The sequence below is a fragment of the Phyllobates terribilis genome, unplaced genomic scaffold, assembly GCF_046119375.1.
Source record: "Phyllobates terribilis strain yellow unplaced genomic scaffold, ASM4611937v1 Scaffold_10__3_contigs__length_209671492, whole genome shotgun sequence".
NCBI lineage: Eukaryota > Metazoa > Chordata > Amphibia > Anura > Dendrobatidae > Phyllobates > Phyllobates terribilis.
The window spans coordinates 178,007,354-178,032,476 of NW_027362770.1; the positions used below are offsets into that span (position 1 = coordinate 178,007,354).

Below are 25,123 nucleotides of genomic sequence, written 5' to 3' on the forward strand. Positions count from 1 at the left end.
TGTACATAGGAGCAGTATTATAGTAGTTATATTCTTGTACATAGGGGGCAGTATTATAGTTTTATATTCTTGTACATAGGGGCAGTATTATAGTAGTTATATTCTTGTATATAGGGGTAGTATTATAGTACTTATATTCTTGTACATAGGAGCAGTATTATAGTAGTTATATTCTTGTACATAGGACCAGTATTATAGTAGATATATTCTTGTACATAGGAGCAGTATTATAGTAGTCATATTCTTGTACATAGGAGCAGTATTATAGTAGTTATATTCCTGTACATAGGAGCAGTATTATAGTAGTTATATTCTTGTACATAGGGGGAGTACTATAGTAGTTATATTCTTGTACATAGGGGCAGTATTATAGTAGTTATATTCTTGTACATAGGAGCAGTATTATAGTAGTTATATTCTTGTACATAGGAGCAGTATTATAGTAGTTATATTCTTGTACATAGGAGCAGTATTATAGTAGTTATATTCTTGTACATAGGAGCAGTATTATAGTAGTTATATTCTTGTACATAGGAGCAGTATTATAGTAGTTATATTCTTGTACATAGGGGGCAGTATTATAGTAGTTATATTCTTGTACATAGGGGGCAGTATTATAGTAGTTATATTCTTGTACATAGGAGCAGTATTATAGTAGTCATATTCTTGTACATAGGGGGCAGTATTATAGTAGTTATATTCTTGTACATAGTGAGCAGTATTATAGTAGTTATATACTTGTACATAGGGAGCAGTATTATAGTAGTTATATACTTGTACATAGGAGCAGTATTATAGTAGTTATATTCTTGTACATAAGGGGCTGTATTTTAGTAGTTATATTCTTGTACATAGGAGCAGTATTATAGTAGTTATATTCTTGTACATAGGGGGCAGTATTATAGTAGATATATTCTTGTACATAGGGGGCAGTATTATAGTAGTTATATTCTTGTACATAGGGGGCAGTATTATAGTAGTTATATTCTTGTACATAGGAGCAGTATTATAGTAGTCATATTCTTGTACATAGGGGGCAGTATTATAGTAGTTATATTCTTGTACATAGTGAGCAGTATTATAGTAGTTATATACTTGTACATAGGGAGCAGTATTATAGTAGTTATATACTTGTACATAGGAGCAGTATTATAGTAGTTATATTCTTGTACATAAGGGGCTGTATTTTAGTAGTTATATTCTTGTACATAGGAGCAGTATTATAGTAGTTATATTCTTGTACATAGGGGGCAGTATTATAGTAGATATATTCTTGTACATAGGGGGCAGTATTATAGTAGTTATATTCTTGTACATAGGGGGCAGTATTATAGTAGTTATATACTTGTACATAGGGAGCAGTATTATAGTACTTGTACATAGGGGGCAGTATTATAGTAGTTATATTCTTGTACATAGGGGGCAGTATTATAGTAGTTATATTCTTGTACATAGGGGGCAGTATTATAGTAGTTATATTCTTGTACATAGTGAGCAGTATTATAGTAGTTATATACTTGTACATAGGGAGCAGTATTATAGTAGTTATATACTTGTACATAGGAGCAGTATTATAGTAGTTATATTCTTGTACATAAGGGGCTGTATTTTAGTAGTTATATTCTTGTACATAGGAGCAGTATTATAGTAGTTATATTCTTGTACATAGGGGGCAGTATTATAGTAGTTATATTCTTGTACATAAGGGGCTGTATTTTAGTAGTTATATTCTTGTACACATTCGGCAGTGCTATAGTGTTGTTTTATTGATCTATTGATTGCCCTCTGATATAGAATATATTTATTACACATATAATACACAGATACTAGTCTTTTTCTTTATTCCCCCCTTTATTATAAACATTTCATTACTATAGGATGTCAGCACTATAATTAGGTCTCCACCGTGTCAATAATAGATGTTTGCTCTTTTCGGTAGGGAGGATCATGATCTATAGGGAACAAAGAGACACATGCAGGAGTCTATTTACACAGGGAAATACGCTTGGGGATATGGATTTACAGGAGGATCTGCATGTGGCGACCTGTAGTATATATATATAATTAATAATCAGTATGTATTTCCACACTATTAGGATTTCTAATGGAACCTGATTTATAATAATTAGCGGAATCCTCAACAACAGCGTGAAGAACGTAAGGGGTTAAAGAGTGGCAGCCTGCCATCCGATGTATACAGCAATGTGGCACAGAGGATACGAGGCCATTTTTTACTTTAATGATAACATTTTCTCACCACTTAGACATGTGTTTTTGTGATTTCACGGCACCGACACTTACATACTGTAATTTCGCAGTTACTCAATTATCACCTTCTATAAAAAGAGCTTTAGTGGCAGCAGTGAGGATGAGATCCCAAGAAATTAGGGGATCTTATAGGATTTTATTAACTATCCTATTCCTTCTCATAGCTCCCTTAACCCCTTCCCTTAACTCCCTTAATTTATTTTTTTTTCGGAATGAGTCCAAAATCTCAATGACATTATTCACTTTACCATGTAAGATCCTGAAAAATAGGGAAAAATGACTTTTTCCAAACGCAATTCTGCTATTGTTTTTTCTTGGGGGGGGTGTGTTCGTTTTCACTCCTTTCATTGTGCCTCATTCTTCATGATAGTATAATTCCACCAATACTAAACTTAAGAGTTTTTTTGTCATAGAGGACAGTTAATATCCATACAGACATCTCTAGAGAGGGGACATATCACCCTCACATTGAACATATGAGATTATAACTGGGGAAGTGAGAAAGAGCTGACACTTCCATCTCCGTTGAAGTAGGACTTCAAATTCAACATATGGGATTAATAATAACTAGGTAAGTGAGAAACAAATCCGTTGAAGTAGGGGCCTCTTGTGGTGACCAGGTAATTACAACATGAGATCTGCTCTGAGAACCAGACTCTAAGCTGGGATTCATTTACTCAGAAGCGGAGAAGTACACTTCCAAAGCATGGGCTTACTCTGATCAAACCACTGTTTTGAGACTTTTTGGAGCCAGTGATCAGTGATGAATATTGGGGTTTGCTTTGATCCGGTATTTATAGGAGATATATTTTCGGTGTCACAGCGAAGGGACGAACATAACACATTCACTCACATCACCGAAAGGCCATTCTAACCCCTCCAACTTAACATCCGATGGATGGTGCTATCCATTCCATGTTTCATCTCTAAAGACAGATAAAATCACAATAGGTAACATGATGACAATATCGACCGCCTGGGACCTCCAGGGGTGAAGATATCCTGAAAGATGGGTATCTCATAAAATTCTAACAGACCTAGAACATCCCACAACCCTCCCCTATATGTGCTCACCAGGGGGAGGTATGTAGGCATAACCTTGATCTAATAAAAAGCAGAATTTGGGTCTTTCTATTTTGTCAGTCCTGAAAGGTACAGCTTGCTGTGGTTCTGCCCGTTTTCCTAAGGAGTCCCTCCCTCCGCTAAGCCCTGAGCCATTTCAGTGTCACAGGTTTAGTAATTTTCTTTTGTTATCCCTTTCATTTTATGTAATTGTATTTATCATATTGTTTTGTTCCCATCTTGTATCATCTTTGTATATTTTGTATAAACACTGCCTACCTTTCCGGATTACATATATAGAATTTAATAGTTCTATTCCTCTTGCTCTGTAAACCGCACCCCTGAAGCCATATGCTACTGACGCGCCCCTGGGCCTTCTGTGTCGTGCGGTATCGCGCGCACGGGGGCTTACCCGGAGCCGGATCAGATGGGGGTAGTAGTCTCGTGGCGGTGACCCGGTCCGTGCCCAGGGAGTCAGACTAAGTGGCGCTGTATCAGCGGTAGATGTTGGACGACTACGCCACCCGTTGAATGCAGCTATGGAGCTGCCGCTGCAGGGCAGACCGCTGAGGCCGGTGGAAGGATGGTGCAGCGTGGATGGTATAACCCCCAACGGGAGGGGTATGGCCTCAGGGCAGCCGACGTGGATGATGGGGGTAGCAGGAACCACTCAGAGACGATGTGGTGTAGTTCAGGGTCTTTACTGGTGACAAAGATAGACCCTCCCGGAGTACTGGCTAGCGGTTGGGGCCTGGTCAGTCCTTGAGCAGATGGGATCTCCCCTGGCCAGGCGGAGTTGTAGGCCTCCCAAACTAACGATACTCTTCTGGCTACCTTGCTAGAAGCGAGTATAAGTAGCCCACGTCCCTGAGTGTACCGTGTGGTGCTCACCCGTATGGCCGGTGACTCGGGGCCTTCTAGTAGCTTCCGCTCCACGACGGCGGTGCTGGTCCCATGCGTGTGACCGTGCCTTCGGGTTTCTTGGCCAGAGGACCTGAAATCCCCTGCCTGACGGATTCTGCTGCTGGGTAGGAGTTAGTCCCCACAGCCTCGGACTCCGGGTCCGGTAAGAAATCTTCTCAGTCAGGGCGAGCTCTGCAGCTGCCAGCCCCTGACTCTTTGTAACACTGCTCCCACAGAGCTCCTGTTGTTTCTTCCTATGCTGCTTCTCTTCTCTACTTCTGGCATGGCCCAGGAGCTGGGCCCAGCCGGAGCCACAGCTCCCTGTCAGCCCTCCTGGCTGAACTCTCCCTCTCAACTCTCTAACCCTGCCTCAGCCCCAGGTTTATCTAGGGGAAGTTCTTCCCCTCCCAGGACTGGGCAGGAGGTGTGGCATGCATAGGATTCCTGACCAAGAGACCTCCCACCTGCTCTCAGACATAACATTGCCGTTACTGTGGAAACCAGACCCCTGGGGTGCCACACTACCTGCAACTGATGTTCATTCGACCTGTATAAAAGATTGCTGGTGGCAGCTGGTAGTTCCCTTTTGTTGTTGTGGAGTTGGCAGTGACCGTATCGGGGTGGGTATATATATACACTGCTCAAAAAAATAAAGGTAACACTCAAATAACCCATCCTAGATCTGAATGAATGAAATCTTCTCATTGAATACTTTGTTCTGTACAAAGCTGAATGTGCTGACAACAAAATCACACAAAAATCATCAATGGAAATCAAATGTATTAACCAATGGAGGCCTGGATTTGGAGTCACCCCCAAAACTAAAGTGGAAAAACACACTACAGGCTGATCCAACTTTGATGTAATGTCCTTAAAACAAGTCAAAATGAATCTCAGTATTGTGTGTGGCCTCCACGTGCCTGTATGACCTCCCTACAACGCCTGGGCATGCTCCTGATGAGGCTCAGTATTGTGTGTGGCCTCCACGTGCCTGTATGACCTCCCTACAACGCCTGGGCATGCTCCTGATGAGGCTGAGTATTGTGTGTGGCCTCCACGTGCCTGTATGACCTCCCTACAACGCCTGGCCATGCTCCTGATGAGGCTGAGTATTGTGTGTGGCCTCCACGTGCCTGTATGACCTCCCTACAACGCCTGGGCATGCTCCTAATGAGGCTGAGTATTGTGTGTGGCCTCCAAGTGCCTGTATGACCTCCCTACAACGCCTGGGCATGCTCCTGATGAGGCTCAGTATTGTGTGTGGCCTCCACATGCCTGTATGACCTCCCTACAACGCCTGGGCATGCTCCTGATGAGGCTGAGTATTGTGTGTGGCCTCCACGTGCCTGTATGACCTCCCTACAACGCCTGGGCATGCTCCTGATGAGTCTCAGTATTGTGTGTGGCCTCCACGTGCCTGTATGACCTCCCTACAACGCCTGGGCATGCTCCTGATGAGGCTCAGTATTGTGTGTGGCCTCCACGTGCCGGTATGACCTCCCTACAACGCCTGGGCATGCTCCTGATGAGTCTCAGTATTGTGTGTGGCCTCCACGTGCCTGTATGACCTCCCTACAACACCTGGGCATGCTCCTGATGAGGCTGAGTATTGTGTGTGGCCTCCACGTGCCTGTATGACCTCCCTACAATGCCTGGGCATGCTCCTGATGAGGCTCAGTATTGTGTGTGGCCTCCACGTGCCTGTATGACCTCCCTACAATGCCTGGACATGCTCCTGATGAGGCTGAGTATTGTGTGTGGCCTCCACGTGCCTGTATGACCTCCCTACAACGCCTGGGCATGCTCCTGATGAGGCTCAGTATTGTGTGTGGCCTCCACGTGCCTGTATGACCTCCCTACAACGCCTGGGCATGCTCCTGATGAGGCTCAGTATTGTGTGTGGCCTCCACGTGCCTGTATGACCTCCCTACAACGCCTGGGCATGCTCCTGATGAGGCTGAGTATTGTGTGTGGCCTCCACGTGCCTGTATGACCTCCATACAACGCCTGGGCATGCTCCTGATGAGTCTCATTATTGTGTGTGGCCTCCACGTGCCTGTATGACCTCCCTACAACGCCTGGGCATGCTCCTGATGAGGCTCAGTATTGTGTGTGGCCTCCACGTGCCTGTATGACCGCCCTACAACGCCTGGGCATGCTCCTGATGAGGCTGAGTATTGTGTGTGGCCTCCACATGCCTGAATGACCTCCCTACAACGCCTGGGCATGCTCCTGATGAGGCTGAGTATTGTGTGTGGCCTCCAATTGCCTGTATGACCTCCCTACAACGCCTGGGCATGCTCCTGATGAGGCTCAGTATTGTGTGTGGCCTCCACGTGTCTGTATGACCTCCCTACAATGCCTGGGCATGCTCCTGATGAGGCTCAGTATTGTGTGTGGCCTCCACATGCCTGTATGACCTCCCTACAATGCCTGGGCATGCTCCTGATGAGTCTCAGTATTGTGTGTGGCCTCCACGTGTCTGTATGACCTCCCTACAACGCCTGGGCATGCTCCTGATGAGGCTCAGTATTGTGTGTGGCCTCCATGTGCCTGTATGACCTCCCTACAACGCCTGGACATGCTCCTGATGAGGCTGAGTATTGTGTGTGGCCTCCACGTGCCTGTATGACCTCCCTACAACGCCTGGGCATGCTCCTGATGAGGCTGAGTATTGTGTGTGGCCTCCACGTGCCTGTATGACCTCCCTACAACGCCTGGGCATGCTCCTGATGAGGCTGAGTATTGTGTGTGGCCTCCACGTGCCTGTATAACCTCCCTACAACGCCTGGGCATGCTCCTGATGAGGTTGCGGATGGTCTCCTGTGGGATCTCCTCCCAGACCTGGACTAAAGCATCCGCCAACTCCTGGACAGTCTGTGGTGCAACGTGACGTTGGTGGATGGAGCGAGACATGATGTCCCAGATGTGCTCAATCGGATTCAGGTCTGGGGAACGGGTGGCCAGTCCATAGCTTCAATGCCTTCATCTTGCAGGAACTGCTGACACACTCCAGCCACATGAGGTCTGGCATTGTCCTGCATTAGGAAGAACCCAGGGCCAACTGCTCCAGCATATGGTCTCACAAGGGGTCTGAGGATCTCATCTTGGTACCTAATGGCAGTCAGGCTACCTCTGGCGAGCACGTCGAGGGCTGTGCGGTCCTCCAAAGAAATGCCACCCCACACCATTACTGACCCACTGCCAAACCGGTCATGCTGAAGGATGTTGCAGGCAGCAGATCGCTCTCCACGGCGTCTCCAGACTCTGTCACGTCTGTCACATGTGCTCAGTGTGAACCTGCTTTCATCTGTGAAGAGCACAGGGCGCTAGTGGCGACTTTGCCAATCCTGGTGTTCTGTGGCAAATGCCAAGCGTCCTGCACGGTGTTGGGCTGTGAGCACAACCCCCATCTGTGGACGTCGGGCTCTCATACCACCCTCATGGAGTCGGTTTCTAACCGTTTGTGCCTACATGCACATTTGTGGCCTGCTGGAGGTCATTTTGCAGGGCTCTGGCAGTGCTCCTCCTGTTCCTCCTTGCACAAAGGCGGAGGTAGCGGTCCTGCTGCTGGGTTGTTGCCCTCCTTCAGCCCCCTCCACATCTCCTGGTGTACTGGCCTGTCTCCTGGTAGCGCCTCCAGCCTCTGGACACTATGCTGACAGACACAGCAAACCTTCTTGCCACAGCTCGCATTGATGTGCCATCCTGGATGAGCTGCACTACCTGTGCAACTTCTGTGGGTTGTAGAGTCCGTCTCACTACCACGAGTGTGAAAGCACAACCAACATTCAAAAGTGACCAAAACATCAGCCAGAAAGCATTGGTAGTGAGATGTGGTCTGTGGTCCCCACCTGCAGAACTACTCCTTTATTGAGGGTGTCTTGATAATTGCCAATTATTGCCAATTATTGTCTATTCCATTTGCACAACAGCATGTGAAATTGATTGTCAATCAGTGTTGCTTCCTAAGTGGACAGTTTGATTTCACAGAAGTTTGATTTACTTGGAGTTATATTCTGTTGTTTAAGTGTTCCCTTTATTTTTTGAGCAGTGTATATATATATATATATATATATATATATATATATATATATATATATCAGTACAGACCAAAAGTTTGGACACACCTTCTCATTTAAAGATTTTTCTGTATTTTCATGACTATGAAAATTGTGCATTCACACTGAAGGTATCAAAACTATGAATTAGCACATGTGGAATTATATACTTAACAAAAAAGTGTGAAACAACTGAAAATATGTCTTATATTCTAGGTTCTTCAAAGTAGCCACCTTTTGCTTTGATGACTGCTTAGCACACTCTTGGCATTCTCTTGATGAGTTCAAGAGGTAGTCACCGGAAATGGTCTTCCAACAATCTTGAAGGAGTTCCCAGAGATGCTTAGCACTTGTTGGCCCTTTTGCCTTCACTCTGCGGTCCAGCTCACCCCAAACCATCTCGATTGGGTTCAGGTCTGGTGACTGTGGAGGCCAGGTCATCTGGTGTAGCACCCCATCACTCTCCTTCTTGGTCAAATAGCCCTTACACAGCCTGGAGGTGTGTTTGGAGTCATTGTCCTGATGAAAAATAAATGATGATCCAACTAAACGCAAACCGGATGGAATAGCATGCCGCTGCAAGATGCTGTGGTAGCCATGCTGGTTCAGTATGCCTTCAATTTTGAATAAATCCCCAACAGTGTCACCAGCAAAGCCCCCCCCACACCATCACACCTCCTCCTCCATGCTTCACGGTGGGAACCAGGCATATAGAGTCCATCCGTTCACCTTTTCTGCGTCGCACAAAGACACGGTGGTTGGAACCAAAGATCTCAAATTTGGACTCATCAGACCAAAGCACAGATTTCCACTGGTCTAATGTCCATTCCTTGTGTTCTTTAGCCCAAACAAGTCTCTTCTGCTTGTTGCCTGTCCTTAGCAGTGGTTTCCTAGCAGCTATTTTACCATGAAGGCCTGCTGCACAAAGTCTCCTCTTAACAGTTGTTGTAGAGATGTGTCTGCTGCTAGAACTCTGTGTGGCATTGACCTGGTCTCTAATCTGAGCTGCTGTTAACCTGCAATTTCTGAGGCTGGTGACTCGGATAAACTTATCCTCAGAAGCAGAGGTGACTCTTGGTCTTCCTTTCCTGGGGCGGTCCTCATGTGAGCCAGTTTCTTTGTAGCGCTTGATGGTTTTTGCAACTGCACTTGGGGACACTTTCAAAGTTTTCTCAATTTTTCGCACTGACTGACCTTCATTTCTTAAAGCAAATGTGGCACCCCAGGTCTGGTTGCCACAGTGACAGCAATGTATGTCTGAGAGCAGGTGGGAGGTTCCCTGGTTGGGGACAATTAGCATGCGGCACCTCCTGCCTCAGTCCAGGGAGGGGAGAAGCCTGCCCTTTATAAACTGGAAATGGGGCGGGGTTAGGGAGTCCAGCCAGAGAGAAGTTCCAGACAGGTCGCAGATAGGAACAGGTCAGCAGCATGCTGAAGAGTCCCTGAAGGCAGAGGAGGAACACGAGGCCAGGAGGGGAGCTAGCAGAGCTCATCCTGGCTAGAGACTTACAAAGCCGGACACTGGAGTCCGAGGCTGTGAGGGTTATAAGCCCAGCAGCAGAAAACCACCACGCAGGGGACTTCAGGTCCTCTGGCCCAAGGAAGCCCGGAGGCTCAGCCACACGAGAGGGACCACTACTGCCCCGGAGGGGTGAGAAGCACGGAAGGCCCGAGTCGTCAGTCATACAGGTGAGAACAACACGGTACACTCAGAGACGTGGGCTACCACCACACTACAGCGGGATAGCCAAGAAAGAGTGAAGTCAGCACGGTAGGCCTACAAACTCCCCCTGACCAGCCGGATTTCCCAGTTGCTCTCAGACTGACCAGGCCTCCTTCGTTAGCCTGTATTCCGGACGGGTCCCTTACTACCATCAACAGTAAAGACCCTGAATTGCATGACAGACTCCGTGTGGTTACTGCTGCTCCCGTGCACCATCACCACCAACATCCCTATTTACTGCCCTGAGGCTATACTCCTCCCGTGGGGAGTTATACTATCCTCTGCTGCACCCACAACACCAGCCTCAGCGGTCTGCCCTGCAGCGGCGGTTCACTCTGACCGCAATCCACGGGTGGCATAGTCGGACATTTAATATCACAAAACCCTATAAATAGACTGCCATTTGGGTTGACCACCCTGAGCCACGGGACCGGGTCCCCGCCACGCAAGGACTACAACCCCCAGCATCCGCAACGGGTCCGGTTCCGGGTATCCACACACACACACACACACACACACACACACACACACAATAAAAATGCCTTAAAACTTTCTCTCTCTCTCATTATTCTGGCATTTGGCAAATATTAAACATTATGGTAATTATGGTAATTATGGTAATCCTAATGGACCTAAAACGGGAAAGGTTTATTCTGATTTCATGTCAGATATGTGTCTTTTTATATAGTCTATGGAAACTTCTGGTTTCAAAGATAGATGGATGGATGGATGCATGGATGGATGGATGGATGGATGGATGGATGGATATTTGATAAGAGAGAATAAAGTAAATAACGAAGATGGCACGAATCCACCAATCCGGGCGCAGACGTCCAGATCCACAGGCAATCGGACCCCAAAATACAAGTAGCAGAAATGGAGGCAGCGCGTCCTCCTCACTTGAAAAAATCCTCGGTGTTAGGCAACGTTCACACGTTCAGTATTTGGGGACTGATCTGTGTGTGGCGGGAACATCATCATGTATGCGGAGTTTCTCCGGTGTTCCGCAGGTCACAGCCTTACCCATTAGAGGGGCGTCCCACGTCCGGGACCCCAGCCCCCTGTATGATAACAGCCGCCTGTATATTACACTGATTGATGCTGATTAATTGTAAGGATTGCGGCGATCCACCGGGGTCTGTTGGGTAATGACAGAAGGGGAGCTAATGGCTGATGTGACCGAGGGGGATCCGAGCGCTAATGCAGGGAGCGGCGGGTCTGACAGCATACCCACAATGCACCTGGGCCTCACTTCAAGACTTCACGCTTCACTGAAGACGCGATGAAATGTTTTACTTTAATAAGACGACGTCTTGCAGCTTCTTATCTCCGTAGATGGCAAAACTAACTGCAGTCCGGCAATGAATGCATCTCTTTTCATCATTCTTTATGGTTATTCCCATCTCCAAGATTCTATCCCAATATGTAGTACTACTATTAACTCCAATTAGAAATGTAGTATAGTTCCTCTGATTAGCGATGCTGCTTACCCCATGCGCAGGGCATTGCAGTAGCTTAGGTATTTATAGTTACCACCACTATCAGCCAACTTACACTATATGAGTGGTCGTAACCATGGATACCTAAACTCCTGCAATTCCCCGCACATAGGGTAAGCAACACAGCGAATCAGAAGAACTATACTACATTTCTAAATGGAGATATTTGATAATACTATTACTACACCTGGCACATATTGGGATAAGATTCTGCAGATGGGAATAGAACGTCTGATGCAAACAGCAGCACAGAGTATTTCAGCAGCTCTCGTTTGTGGGAGCCACCTGGTGTTTATGTTAGGGAGGACACGGCCGCACGTGACAGTGGCAGTGTCAGGAAGTGAGGAAGGAAATCCAGACAAGGTGGAAAGGGAGGAGTGTACTGGCAGCACAGAGTGTTTCAGGAGAGGAGCATGCTGAGCTTGTAGGAGGCAGCGACCTGTTCAGTCATGGGAAGACATGGGCTGCGTGCAACAGGGGCAATGTCTGGAAGTGAGGAGGGCATCCAGACAAATGGGAGGAGTGCCACAGCAGCACAGAGGATTTCAGGAGGGGAATGTGCTGATCTCATGGAGGCAGTTAGGATCTCTACGTTCATTGATGAGGTCGGGGCTGGTATATGACAGATGGAAGATTAGAGTGCCGTGTACCTCAGCATCACAGAGTATTTAAGGAGATGTTCACTTTTACCTTTTTGGGTAAAAGGCTGCTTTGTATGATGTGTAGGACAGGTCCGTGGTCTGCAGGGGTCACTAGTGGGGTCACCTCCATCCACTATGTCAGGGTTCAGCTTGGATGCGCCTGTGCCTGTCACTGACGCGCGTCTGCTGCCATCTGGACCGGCTGCTATTCTGAGATGCCAGGATCACTTCTCTGTGCCATGTGGTCTGCGGAGGGAACGCACACAGGGAAACGCGCTCTATTCCCCCCCGCAGGGTACCCAGCAATCAGCGTATGTATCCCAGCACCGAGATCTGCAGAAAATGGAAAAATATGACATTTTTGTAAGAATACATATTTGCAAGAGGTCACAACAAAAAGGAATTCCCCTTTAAATACCAAGAGCGCCACTCCAGCTCTGCTCCAGTTCACACTCACATATTTGGCAATTAAAGTTACAATGATGCCGTCATGTTGTTTTGCATTAAGTCATTATATTTAATGCGTCCTCCATTCAATATCCCTCTCCCCCGCAGCAAATATGTAATGACTGAACGTGATGGACGATGCGTCCGCCACTCTCCTTAATGGAAAACTGGGACTAGAAGAGAACGTCCAGAACAATATAATAAACCGCAATGAAGAGTTCATGTATTTAAAGCATTTATATTCATGTACACAGCGGGCAGCATTATAGTAGTTATATTTATGTACATAGGAGCAGTATTATAGTAGTTATATTCTTGTACATAGGGGGCAGTATTATAGTAGTTATATTCTTGTACATAGGGGGCAGTATTGTAGTAGTTATATTCTTGTATACAGGAGCAGTATTATAGTAGTTATATTCTTGTACATAGGGGCAGTATTATAGTAGTTATATTCTTGTACATAGGGGCAGTATTATAGTAGTTATATTCTTGTATATAGGAGCAGTATTATAGTAGTTATATCCTTGTACATAGGAGCAGTATTATAGTAGTTATATTCTTGTACATAGGAGCAGTATTATAGTAGCTATATTCTTGTACATAGGGGCAGTATTATAGTAGTTATATTCTTGTACATAGGGGGCAGCATTATAGTAGTTATATTCATGTACATAGGGGCAGTATTATAGTGGTTATATTCTTGTACATAGGAGCAGTATTATAGTAGTTATATTCTTGTACATAGGAGCAGTATTATAGTAGTTATATTCTTGTACATAGGAGCAGTATTATAGTAGTTATATTCTTGTACATAGGAGCAGTATTATAGTAGCTATATTCTTGTACATAGGGGCAGTATTATAGTAGTTATATTCTTGTACATAGGAGCAGTATTATAGTAGTTATATTCTTGTACATAGGAGCAGTATTATAGTAGTTATATTCTTGTACATAGGAGCAGTATTATAGTAGTTATATTCTTGGACATAGGGGCAGTATTATAGTAGTTATATTCTTGTATATAGGAGCAGTATTATAGTAGTTATATTCTTGTACATAGGGGCAGTATTATAGTAGTTATATTCTTGTACATAGGGGGCAGTATTATAGTAGTTATATTCTTGTACATAGGGGCAGTATTATAGTAGTTATATTCTTGTACATAGGGGCAGTATTATAGTAGTTATATTCTTGTACATAGGGGCAGTATTATAGTAGATATATTCTTGTACATAGGAGCAGTATTATAGTAGTTATATTATTGTACATAGGAGCAGTATTATAGTAGTTATATTCTTGTACATAGGGAGCAGTATTATAGTAGTTATATTATTGTACATAGGAGCAGTATTATAGTAGTTATATTCTTGTACATAGGAGCAGCATTATAGTAGTTATATTCATGTACATAGGAGCAGTATTATAGTAGTTATATTCATGTACATAGGGGCAGTATTATAGTAGTTATATTCATGTACATAGAGGGCAGTATTATAGTAGTTATATTCATGTACACAGCGGGCAGCATTATAGTAGTTATATTCATGTACATAGGGGCAGTATTATAGTAGTTATATTCATGTACATAGGGGCAGTATTATAGTAGTTATATTCATGTACATAGAGGGCAGTATTATAGTAGTTATATTCTTGTATATAGGGACAGTATTATAGTAGTTATATTCTTGTACATAAGGAGCAGTATTATAGTAGTTATATTCTTGTACATAGGGGCAGTATTATAGTAGTTATATTCTTGTACATAGGGAGCAGTATTATAGTAGTTATATTCTTGTACATAGGGGCAGTATTATAGTAGTTATATTCTTGTACATAGGGGGCAGTATTATAATAGTTATATTCTTGTACATAGGGGCAGTATTATAGTAGTTATATTCATGTACATAGGAGCAGTATTATAGTAGTTATATTCATGTACATAGGGGCAGTATTATAGTAGTTATATTCATGTACATAGGGGCAGTATTATAGTAGTTATATTCATGTACATAGAGGGCAGTATTATAGTAGTTATATTCTTGTACATAGGGACAGTATTATAGTAGTTATATTCTTGTACATAGGGAGCAGTATTATAGTAGTTATATTCTTGTACATAGGGGCAGTATTATAGTAGTTATATTCTTGTACATAGGGGGCAATATTATAGTAGTTATATTCTTGTACATAGGAGCAGTATTATAGTAGTTATATTCTTGTACATAGGGGCAGTATTATAGTAGTTGTATTCTTATACATAGGAGGCAGTATTATAGTAGTTATATTCTTGTACATAGGAGCAGTATTATAGTAGTTATATTCTTGTACATAGGGGGCAATATTATAGTAGTTATATTCTTGTACATAGGAGCAGTATTATAGTAGTTATATTCTTGTACATAGGGGGCAATATTATAGTAGTTATATTCTTGTACATAGGAGCAGTATTATAGTAGTTATATTCTTGTACATAGGGGCAGTATTATAGTAGTTATATTCTTGTACATAGGAGCAGTATTATAGTAGATATATTCTTGTATATAGGAGCAGTATTATAGTAGTTATATTCTTGTACATAGGAGCAGTATTATAGTAGTTATATTCTTGTACATAGGGGGCAGTATTATAGTAGTTATATCCTTGTTCATAGGAGCAGTATTATAGTAGTTATATTCTTGTACATAGGGGGCAGTATTATAGTAGTTGTATTCTTATACATAGGAGGCAGTATTATAGTAGTTATATTCTTGTACATAGGAGCAGCATTATAGTAGTTATATTCTTGTACATAGGGGCAGTATTATAGTAGTTATATTCTTGTACATAGGAGCAGTATTATAGTAGATATATTCTTGTATATAGGAGCAGTATTATAGTAGTTATATTCTTGTACATAGGAGCAGTATTATAGTAGTTATATTCTTGCACATAGGGGGCAGTATTATAGTAGTTATATTCTTGTACATAGGGGGCAGTATTATAGTAGTTATATTCTTGTACATAGGGGCAGTATTATAGTAGTTATATTCTTGTACATAGGGGGCAGTATTATAGTAGTTATATTCTTGTACATAGGAGCAGTATTATAGTCGTTATATTCTTGTACATAGGAGCATTATTATATTAGTTATATTCTTGTACATAGAGGCAGTATTATAGTAGTTATATTCTTGTATATAGGGGGCAGTATTATATTAGTTATATTCTTGTACATAGGGGCAGTATTATAGTAGTTATATTTTTGTATATAAGGGGCAGTATTATAGTAGTTATATTCTTGTACATAGGGGCAGTATTATAGTAGTTATATTCTTGTACATCGGGGCAGTGTTATAGTAGATATATTCTTGCACATAGGAGCAGTATTATAGTAGTTATACTCTTGTACATCGGGGCAGTGTTATAGTAGTTATATTCTTGTACATCGGGGCAGTGTTATAGTAGATATATTCTTGTACATAGGAGCAGTATTATAGTAGTTATATTCTTGTACATAGGAGGCAGTATTATAGTAGTTATATTCGTGTACATAGGAGCAGTATTATAGTAGTTATATTCTTGTACATAGGGGCAGTATTATAGTAGTTATATTCTTGTACATAGAAGCTGTATTATAGTAGTTATATTCTTGTACATAGGAGCAGTATTATAGTAGATATATTCTTGTACATAGGGGCAGTATTATAGTAGTTATATTCTTGTACATAGGAGCAGTATTATAGTAGTTATATTCTTGTACATAGGAGCAGTATTATAGTAGTTATATTCTTGTACATAGGGGCAGTATTATAGTAGTTATATTCTTGTACATAGTTGGCAGTATTATAGTACTTATATTCTTGTACATAGGGGGCAGTATTATAGTAGTTATATTCTTGTATATAGGGGGCAGTATTATAGTAGTTATATTCTTGTACATAGGGGCAGTATTATAGTAGTTATATTCTTGTACATCGGAGCAGTATTATAGTAGTTATATTCTTGTACATAGGGGCAGTATTATAGTAGTTATATTCTTGTACATCGGAGCAGTATTATAGTAGTTATATTCTTGTACATCGGAGCAGTATTATAGCAGTTATATTCTTGTACATAGGGGCAGTATTATAGCAGTTATATTCTTGTACATAGGGGCAGTATTATAGTAGTTATATTCTTGTACATCGGAGCAGTATTATAGTAGTTATATTGTTGTACATAGGAGCAGTATTATAGCAGTTATATTCTTGTACATAGGGGGTAGTATTATAGTAGTTATATTCTTCTACATAGGGGGCAGTATTATAGTAGTTATATTCTTCTACATAGGGGGCAGTATTATAGTAGTTATATCCTTGTACATAGTAGCAGTATTATAGTATGTAGCAGTATTATAGTAGTTATATTCTTCTACATAGGGGGCAGTATTATAGTAGTTATATCCTTGTACATAGTAGCAGTATTATAGTATGTAGCAGTATTATAGTAGTTATATTCTTGTACATAGGGGCAGTATTATAGTAGTTATATTCTTGTACATCGGAGCAGTATTATAGTAGTTATATTCTTGTACATAGGGGGCAGTATTATAGTAGTTATATTCTTGTACATAGAGGGCAGTATTATAGTAGTTATATTGTTGTACATAGGAGAAGTATTATAGTAGTTATATTCTTGTACATAGGAGCAGTATTATAGTAGTTATATTCTTGTACATAGGAGGCAGTATTATAGTAGTTATATTCTTGTACATAGTAGCAGTATTATAGTAGTTATATTCTTGTACATAGGAGGCAGTATTATAGCAGTTATATTCTTGTACATAGGGGCAGTATTATAGTAGTTATATTCTTGTACATATGGGCAGTATTATAGTAGTTATATTCTTGTACATAGGGGCAGTATTATAGTAGTTATATTCTTGTACATAGGTGCAGTATTATAGTAGTTATATTCTTGTACATAGGGGCAGTATTATAGTAGTTATATTCTTGTACATAGAGGGCAGTATTATAGTAGTTATATTGTTGTACATAGGAGAAGTATTATAGTAGTTATATTCTTGTACATATGGGCAGTATTATAGTAGTTATATTCTTGTACATAGGGGCAGTATTATAGTAGTTATATTCTTGTACATAGGTGCAGTATTATAGTAGTTATATTCTTGTACATAGGGGCAGTATTATAGTAGTTACATTCTTGTACATAGGGGGCAGTATTATAGTAGTTATATTCTTGTACATAGGAGCAGTATTATAGTAGTTATATTCTTGTACATAGGGGGCAGTATTATAGTAGTTATATTCTTGTACATAGGGGCAGTATTATAGTAGTTATATTCTTGTACATAGGGGCAGTATTATAGTAGTTATATTCTTGTACATAGGAGCAGTATTATAGTAGTTATATTCTTGTATATAGGAGCAGTATTATAGTAGTTATATTCTTGTACATAGGGGCAGTATTATAGTAGTTATATTCTTGTACATAGGGGGCAGTATTATAGTAGTTATATTCTTGTACATAGGGGCAGTATTATAGTAGTTATATTCTTGTACATAGGGGCAGTATTATAGTAGTTATATTCTTGTACATAGGGGCAGTATTATAGTAGATATATTCTTGTACATAGGAGCAGTATTATAGTAGTTATATTATTGTACATAGGAGCAGTATTATAGTAGTTATATTCTTGTACATAGGGAGCAGTATTATAGTAGTTATATTATTGTACATAGGAGCAGTATTATAGTAGTTATATTCTTGTACATAGGAGCAGCATTATAGTAGTTATATTCATGTACATAGGAGCAGTATTATAGTAGTTATATTCATGTACATAGGGGCAGTATTATAGTAGTTATATTCATGTACATAGAGGGCAGTATTATAGTAGTTATATTCATGTACACAGCGGGCAGCATTATAGTAGTTATATTCATGTACATAGGGGCAGTATTATAGTAGTTATATTCATGTACATAGGGGCAGTATTATAGTAGTTATATTCATGTACATAGAGGGCAGTATTATAGTAGTTATATTCTTGTACATAGGGACAGTATTATAGTAGTTATATTCTTGTACATAGGGAGCAGTATTATAGTAGTTATATTCTTGTACATAGGGGCAGTATTATAGTAGTTATATTCTTGTACATAGGGAGCAGTATTATAGTAGTTATATTCTTGTACATAGGGGCAGTATTATAGTAGTTATATTCTTGTACATAGGGGGCAGTATTATAATAGTTATATTCTTGTACATAGGGGCAGTATTATAGTAGTTATATTCATGTACATAGGAGCAGTATTATAGTAGTTATATTCATGTACATAGGGGCAGTATTATAGTAGTTATATTCATGTACATAGAGGGCAGTATTATAGTAGTTATATTCATGTACACAGCGGGCAGCATTATAGTAGTTATATTCATGTACATAGGGGCAGTATTATAGTAGTTATATTCATGTACATAGGGGCAGTATTATAGTAGTTATATTCATGTACATAGAGGGCAGTATTATAGTAGTTATATTCTTGTACATAGGGACAGTATTATAGTAGTTATATTCTTGTACATAGGGAGCAGTATTATAGTAGTTATATTCTTGTACATAGGGGCAGTATTATAGTAGTTATATTCTTGTACATAGGGGGCAATATTATAGTAGTTATATTCTTGTACATAGGAGCAGTATTATAGTAGTTATATTCTTGTACATAGGGGCAGTATTATAGTAGTTGTATTCTTATACATAGGAGGCAGTATTATAGTAGTTATATTCTTGTACATAGGAGCAGTATTATAGTAGTTATATTCTTGTACATAGGGGGCAATATTATAGTAGTTATATTCTTGTACATAGGAGCAGTATTATAGTAGTTATATTCTTGTACATAGGGGGCAATATTATAGTAGTTATATTCTTGTACATAGGAGCAGTATTATAGTAGTTATATTCTTGTACATAGGGGCAGTATTATAGTAGTTATATTCTTGTACATAGGAGCAGTATTATAGTAGATATATTCTTGTATATAGGAGCAGTATTATAGTAGTTATATTCTTGTACATAGGAGCAGTATTATAGTAGTTATATTCTTGTACATAGGGGGCAGTATTATAGTAGTTATATCCTTGTACATAGGAGCAGTATTATAGTAGTTATATTCTTGTACATAGGGGGCAGTATTATAGTAGTTGTATTCTTATACATAGGAGGCAGTATTATAGTAGTTATATTCTTGTACATAGGAGCAGCATTATAGTAGTTATATTCTTGTACATAGGGGCAGTATTATAGTAGTTATATTCTTGTACATAGGAGCAGTATTATAGTAGATATATTCTTGTATATAGGAGCAGTATTATAGTAGTTATATTCTTGTACATAGGAGCAGCATTATAGTAGTTATATTCTTGCACATAGGGGGCAGTATTATAGTAGTTATATTCTTGTACATAGGGGGCAGTATTATAGTAGTTATATTCTTGTACATAGGGGCAGTATTATAGTAGTTATATTCTTGTACATAGGGGGCAGTATTATAGTAGTTATATTCTTGTACATAGGAGCAGTATTATAGTCGTTATATTCTTGTACATAGGAGCATTATTATATTAGTTATATTCTTGTACATAGAGGCAGTATTATAGTAGTTATATTCTTGTATATAGGGGGCAGTATTATAGTAGTTATATTCTTGTACATAGGGGCAGTATTATAGTAGTTATATTTTTGTATATAAGGGGCAGTATTATAGTAGTTATATTCTTGTACATAGGGGCAGTATTATAGTAGTTATATTCTTGTACATCGGGGCAGTGTTATAGTAGATATATTCTTGCACATAGGAGCAGTATTATAGTAGTTATACTCTTGTACATCGGGGCAGTGTTATAGTAGTTATATTCTTGTACATCGGGGCAGTGTTATAGTAGATATATTCTTGTACATAGGAGCAGTATTATAGTAGTTATATTCGTGTACGTAGGAGCAGTATTATAGTAGTTATATTCTTGTACATAGGGGCAGTATTATAGTAGTTATATTCTTGTACATAGAAGCTGTATTATAGTAGTTATATTCTTGTACATAGGAGCAGTATTATAGTAGATATATTCTTGTACATAGGGGCAGTATTATAGTAGTTATATTCTTGTACATAGGAGCAGTATTATAGTAGTTATATTCTTGTACATAGGAGCAGTATTATAGTAGTTATATTCTTGTACATAGGGGGCAGTATTATAGTAGTTATATTCTTGTACATAGGAGCAGTATTATAGTAGTTATATTCTTGTACATAGAAGCTGTATTATAGTAGTTATATTCTTGTACATAGGAGCAGTATTATAGTAGATATATTCTTGTACATAGGGGCAGTATTATAGTAGTTATATTCTTGTACATAGGAGCAGTATTATAGTCGTTATATTCTTGTACATAGGGGCAGTATTATAGTACTTATATTCTTGTACATAGGGGGCAGTATTATAGTAGTTATATTCTTGTATATAGGGGGCAGTATTATAGTAGTTATATTCTTGTACATAGGGGCAGTATTATAGTAGTTATATTCTTGTACATCGGAGCAGTATTATAGTAGTTATATTCTTGTACATAGGGGCAGTATTATAGTAGTTATATTCTTGTACATCGGAGCAGTATTATAGTAGTTATATTCTTGTACATCGGAGCAGTATTATAGCAGTTATATTCTTGTACATAGGGGCAGTATTATAGCAGTTATATTCTTGTACATAGGGGCAGTATTATAGTAGTTATATTCTTGTACATCGGAGCAGTATTATAGTAGTTATATTGTTGTACATAGGAGCAGTATTATAGCAGTTATATTCTTGTACATAGGGGGTAGTATTATAGTAGTTATATTCTTCTACATAGGGGGCAGTATTATAGTAGTTATATTCTTCTACATAGGGGGCAGTATTATAGTAGTTATATCCTTGTACATAGTAGCAGTATTATAGTATGTAGCAGTATTATAGTAGTTATATTCTTCTACATAGGGGGCAGTATTATAGTAGTTATATCCTTGTACATAGTAGCAGTATTATAGTATGTAGCAGTATTATAGTAGTTATATTCTTGTACATAGGGGCAGTATTATAGTAGTTATATTCTTGTACATCGGAGCAGTATTATAGTAGTTATATTCTTGTACATAGGGGGCAGTATTATAGTAGTTATATTCTTGTACATAGAGGGCAGTATTATAGTAGTTATATTGTTGTACATAGGAGAAGTATTATAGTAGTTATATTCTTGTACATATGGGCAGTATTATAGTAGTTATATTCTTGTACATAGGGGCAGTATTATAGTAGTTATATTCTTGTACATAGGTGCAGTATTATAGTAGTTATATTCTTGTACATAGGGGCAGTATTATAGTAGTTATATTCTTGTACATAGGAGGCAGTATTATAGTAGTTATATTCTTGTACATAGGAGCAGTATTATAGTAGTTATATTCTTGTACATAGGAGGCAGTATTATAGTAGTTATATTCTTGTACATAGTAGCAGTATTATAGTAGTTATATTCTTGTACATAGGAGGCAGTATTATAGCAGTTATATTCTTGTACATAGGGGCAGTATTATAGTAGTTATATTCTTGTACATATGGGCAGTATTATAGTAGTTATATTCTTGTACATAGGGGCAGTATTATAGTAGTTATATTCTTGTACATAGGTGCAGTATTATAGTAGTTATATTCTTGTACATAGGGGCAGTATTATAGTAGTTATATTCTTGTACATAGAGGGCAGTATTATAGTAGTTATATTGTTGTACATAGGAGAAGTATTATAGTAGTTATATTCTTGTACATATGGGCAGTATTATAGTAGTTATATTCTTGTACATAGGGGCAGTATTATAGTAGTTATATTCTTGTACATAGGTGCAGTATTATAGTAGTTATATTCTTGTACATAGGGGCAGTATTATAGTAGTTACATTCTTGTACATAGGGGGCAGTATTATAGTAGTTATATTCTTGTACATAGGGGCAGTATTATAGTAGTTATATTCTTGTACATAGGGGGCAGTATTATAGTAGTTATATTCTTGTACATAGGGGCAGTATTATAGTAGTTATATTCTTGTACATAGGGGCAGTATTATAGTAGTTATATTCTTGTACATAGGAGCAGTATTATAGTAGTTATATTCTTGTACATAGGGGCAGTATTATAGTAGTTATATTCTTGTATATAGGAGCAGTATTATAGTAGTTATATTCTTGTACATAGGAGCAGTATTATAGTAGTTACATTCTTGTACATAGGGGGCAGTATTATAGTAGTTATATTCTTGTACATAGGAGCAGTATTATAGTAGTTATATTCTTGTACATAGGAGGCAGTATTATAGTAGTTATATTCTTGTACATAGTAGCAGTATTATAGTAGTTATATTCTTGTACATCGGAGCAGTATTATAGTAGTTATATTCTTGTACATCGGAGCAGTATTATAGCAGTTATATTCTTGTACATATCGTCAGTATTATAGCAGTTATATTCTTGTACATAGGGGCAGTATTATAGTAGTTATATTCTTGTACATCGGAGCAGTATTATAGTAGTTATATTGTTGTACATAGGAGCAGTATTATAGCAGTTATATTCTTGTACATAGGGGGTAGTATTATAGTAGTTATATTCTTCTACATAGAGGGCAGTATTATAGTAGTTATATTCTTCTACATAGGGGGCAGTATTACAGTAGTTATATCCTTGTACATAGTAGCAGTATTATAGTATGTAGCAGTATTATAGTAGTTATATTCTTCTACATAGGGGGCAGTATTATACTAGTTATATCCTTGTACATAGTAGCAGTATTATAGTATGTAGCAGTATTATAGTAGTTATATTCTTGTACATAGGGGCAGTATTATAGTAGTTATATTCTTGTACATCGGAGCAGTATTATAGTAGTTATATTCTTGTACATAGGGGGCAGTATTATAGTAGTTATATTCTTGTACATAGAGGGCAGTATTATAGTAGTTATATTGTTGTACATAGGAGAAGTATTATAGTAGTTATATTCTTGTACATATGGGCAGTATTATAGTAGTTATATTCTTGTACATAGGGGCAGTATTATAGTAGTTATATTCTTGTACATAGGTGCAGTATTATAGTAGTTATATTCTTGTACATAGGGGCAGTATTATAGTAGTTATATTCTTGTACATAGGAGGCAGTATTATAGTAGTTATATTCTTGTACATAGGAGCAGTATTATAGTAGTTATATTCTTGTACATAGGAGGCAGTATTATAGTAGTTATATTCTTGTACATAGTAGCAGTATTATAGTAGTTATATTCTTGTACATAGGAGGCAGTATTATAGCAGTTATATTCTTGTACATAGGGGCAGTATTATAGTAGTTATATTCTTGTACATATGGGCAGTATTATTGTAGTTATATTCTTGTACACAGGGGCAGTATTATAGTAGTTATATTCTTGTACATAGGTGCAGTATTATAGTAGTTATATTCTTGAACATAGGGGCAGTATTATAGTAGTTATATTCTTGTACATAGAGGGCAGTATTATAGTAGTTATATTCTTGTACATAGGAGAAGTATTATAGTAGTTATATTCTTGTACATATGGGCAGTATTATAGTAGTTATATTCTTGTACATAGGGGCAGTATTATAGTAGTTATATTCTTGTACATAGTTGCAGTATTATAGTAGTTATATTCTTGTACATAGGGGCAGTATTATAGTAGTTATATTCTTGTACATAGGAGGCAGTATTATAGTAGTTATATTCTTGTACATAGGAGCAGTATTATAGTAGTTATATTCTTGTACATAGGGGCAGTATTATAGTAGTTATATTCTTGTACATAGGGGCAGTATTATAGTAGTTATATTCTTGTATATAGGAGCAGTATTATAGTAGTTATATTCTTGTACATAGGAGCAGTATTATAGTAGTTATATTCTTGTACATAGGGGCAGTATTATAGTAGTTATATTCTTGTACATAGTAGCAGTATTATAGTATGTAGCAGTATTATAGTACATTTGAGAGTAAGTAATGTATGAGATCTGTGCTCCCTGCTTAGTTATCTCGGTTTGCGGCCTCACATTAACGTGATTTGTGGTTTGCGGTTCAGGATCTGTAGTCCTGGATCTTGTCAGTATTTAGCTCTGTCCTGTAGAATAATCTTTAGTCGCTGCACATAGAAATAATGATGATAAATCCGGTGGGGGGTGAATTTCTTTGCTTCTCGTAAACCCAATAAACACCACAAATATTAGGTCCTTTGGGGATCTGGTATAAAAAGTGAAGGAAGAAGCCTCATTAATATTGTGTAGGAGCCGTGCAGACTTGTGACTCATGAGCGCAGCACAATTTATGCGTCTGTCACAGCCGAGATCCAGCGGGTCACATAAATACGGAAAATTAACAACCATTTTTCAAAAAATCTTTTAACACCGGCATCCGACTTTGCATCATTGAGGG

At 39.0% G+C, this 25,123-nt stretch overlaps 2 protein-coding genes across 3 annotated transcripts in view; one reads left to right on the forward strand and one right to left on the reverse strand.

The window, feature by feature from the left end:
* SYN3 (synapsin III) overlaps nt 1-25,123 on the forward strand; it is a 329,959-nt gene that overhangs the window by 12,380 nt on the left and 292,456 nt on the right. The window lies entirely within an intron of this gene.
* The window catches only part of LOC141164715 (uncharacterized), a 68,806-nt gene that overhangs the window by 9,856 nt on the left and 33,827 nt on the right, over nt 1-25,123 (reverse strand). Inside the window, exon 2 of one of the 2 annotated variants that reach the window (XR_012250938.1) lies at nt 12,207-12,490. The gene's annotated coding sequence lies outside the window, so the exon portion shown is untranslated. Of the gene's footprint in view, nt 1-10,646; nt 12,491-25,123 lie in introns of those variants that run through there. The other variant, XR_012250937.1, reaches the window with a different exon arrangement.